At 38.6% G+C, this 3,016-nt stretch overlaps 1 non-coding gene across 1 annotated transcript; it reads right to left on the bottom strand.

Moving 5' to 3' along the window:
* Positions 1–1,232: 1,232 nt before the first annotated feature.
* On the bottom strand, positions 1,233–1,338 carry LOC141559177 (U6 spliceosomal RNA). Its single transcript, XR_012487259.1, has one exon. It is a non-coding gene; the product is annotated as a U6 spliceosomal RNA (small nuclear RNA).
* Positions 1,339–3,016: the final 1,678 nt, after the last annotated feature.

Here is a 3,016-nt window from a genome sequence, read left to right as displayed (position 1 = left end):
ATCCTGTGATAACAGAAGGGCCATCACCTCTCATATCAGTCTGTGACAAAGAACTTCCCACTCTCACCGGTTCCCTGTGAGGGGTAAAGGAGGGGCCACATCCCCCCCACCCTGAAAACTTGGTGAACTTCAAGAACCTGCAGATAAACTACATACATTGGTTGAAAAGCTTCAGAGGCTGAATCTCAAGCCCAGGCTCTGTTTTCTCTGTGCGTCCATCCTGAGCACCATCTCAAGGGCAATGTGGAGACATATGGGTCCAACCTTGGATGTAGTCTTGAGGATTTGGGCTTTCTACAGCTAATAAACCCCCATCTGGAGGTGACTAGCAACAGGAGAAGCTGGTGTAGACCAGAGACATGACCGAGCTCAGAAGAAGGAGCTCGAATATTGACCTGGCTTATTGGGAGGTGTGATCCTGAGGGAACTTGTCTGGCTAGTGCAAAGCTGAGGTGCAGGTGAAATGCCAGTTCAGCAGTACCCATCATGCTTCAATTTTGGTGGTTTTAAGCCTCAACCTCTTGGGAGAGAATAATAGTAATTATAAGTCATAGCTTATTCAAGTCTTAATTAATTAATCTCTCGTACTAAGCATTTCTCTTGCATGAAGAAAATAAAAAGCTGTGGGGCGGCTAGGTGGCGCAGTGGATAGAGCACCAGCCCTGAAGTCAGGAGGACCTGAGTTCAAATGTGGTCTCAGACACTTAAGGCTTCCTAACTGTGTGACCTTGGCAAGTCACTTAACCCCAGCCTCAGGAAAAAAAAAAAGAAAAGAAAAGAAAGAAAAGAAAAGTTGTCCTGTAGCTGATTTATATTATAAGGAAAGCATCCTTCTACTTCCCCTTTTGGAGTTAGTCTAGTCATAAGCCAAATATAGATTGTAAGTAATTTTCCCAAAGTCTGAAAGATGGGGGTTTGAGTCATTTAAAAATTTAAAGAGAGAACAGAAGAACAGACGTAACTTTCTTTTCTCTTTATTGACCATATTCCTTCAGGAGTTAACCTAGTTTGCATTTTTGAGGGCAAAGCTAAGAGGGACAAGGGCCCAAGCTCTGCCTGCTTCCAAAAGTGGTCACTACTGTTATTATACTGTATTATTATTGTATTATATTGTATTATACTGTATATTGGTGCTATCCAACAATAAGCAACAAGCTTTTCCACAGTTAATTGAAGTGTTCCTTTATTCCTGAAAAGAAGAGTTAAATTTATACAAATCTTATGAGTGTCTTAAAAATGTGGAGAGCTCCATAAATGTGTTTGCCTTCTTTCTGCAGGGACTATGCTAGTCTTCTCTAAATCATTTCAATTTTAGAATAGATATAACCAAAGTAAGATCCATGTCCCTCAATTTGGCAGATGAAAAAAAAAAAAAGCTGGAAGAGAGAGCTAACAAGCTAAATGACAAAGGTGGAATCCAGAAATTCCTTGATAAGTTTGAGTATTGGCCTGAAACTAATTATATGATTAAAAAATTCTATTGATATCTTGTTTTCACATTGATTTTATTTCCCTATATAGAGTCCCCACCCAGAGAGCCAATTCTTATAAGAAAAGATAAAAACAAAAGGGGAAAAAAAACCAGTTTAATAAAAATAGCCAACATGCCAGTTGAATCCCACAGTAGATGAAAGGTTCCAAATTCATGGCCCCCTATCTCTGAAGAGAAGAAAGGGAGATACAATCTTTTTTTTTATTTTTTTATTTTATATAATTTTTTATTATAGCTTTTTATTTGCAAAACATATGCATGGGTAATTTTTCAACACTGACCCTTGCAAAAACTTTTGTTCCAACTTTTCTCCTCCTTCCCCCCACCTCCTCCCCTAGATGGCAGGCAGTCCCATACATGGCAAATATGTTAAAGTATATGTTAACTGTATAAATATGTGTACATATTTTGGATTTATCTTGTTGCACAGGAAAGATCAGATTTAGAAAGAAGGTAAAAATAACCTTGGAAGAAAAAAACAAAAATGCAAACAAACAGTAACAGAAAGAGTGGAAATGTTAGGTTGTGGTCCACACTCATTTCCTAGTGTTCTTTCTCTGGGGGTAGCTGGTTCTGTTCATCACTGACCAATTGGAACTGATTTGGTTTATCTTATTGTTGAATATGGCCATGCCCATCAGAATTGATCATCACATAGTATTGTTGTTGAAGTGTATAGTGATCTTCTGGTTCTGCTCATTTCACTCAGCGTCAGTTGATGTAAGTCTCTCCAAGCTTCTCTGTATTCCTCCTGTTGGTCATTTCTTACAGAACAATAATATTCCATAACATTCATAAACCGCAATTTATTCAGCCATCGTCCAATTGATGGGCATCCACTCAGTTTCCAGTTTCTTGCCACTACAAAAAGGGCTGCCACAAACATTCTGGCACATACAGGCTCCTTTCCATTCTTTAATATGGGAGATACAGTCTTACATCTGTCTAGTTGAATAGATGCAATGACTTGGAATTATTCCATTTTTTGTTGTTATGGTCCTGGGTATTTATGCTGTTGTTATAATCGGACATATTCTTTTCTCATTTGACTATATTAATTCATATTGTCCCTTTTGACAATTCATATTTGTCATTTCTTACCATGTAGTAACAATCCAGTCCATTTATTTGTCATAATTTATTTATCAATTTGCCAATTACAGTGCATCCGCTTTGTTCTAGTTAAGGTGAAACTAAATGGGGCTAAATACAAAATCTTCCAGTCTGGTTCCAAAAGTCAGCATCCAAGGCATGAAATGGGAGCGCAGAGCAAGAGAAGAATTTGTTCCTATGAAAAAGTTCCAGAATTTTAGGAGTTTCACCCAGAAAGACGGCATCTGCAGCACAGCCTGTGTGACTGATGTGACCCAAGAGACTCGTTATAGTAACCAGTTCAATGGTTCCAACAGTATCCTGATTCGAACAACAATTATAATCAGAAGTAACTCAGTGGTAGTATCCATGCTCACCTCCATGGAATGAGAGGCTGGAGGGAAAAAAATAGCTCTTCTGACCCCATCACTC

This window comes from Sminthopsis crassicaudata, chromosome 2, assembly GCF_048593235.1.
Source record: "Sminthopsis crassicaudata isolate SCR6 chromosome 2, ASM4859323v1, whole genome shotgun sequence".
In the NCBI taxonomy this organism is placed as follows: Eukaryota; Metazoa; Chordata; class Mammalia; order Dasyuromorphia; family Dasyuridae; genus Sminthopsis; species Sminthopsis crassicaudata.
This window is presented reverse-complemented; position numbering and strand designations above follow the sequence as displayed.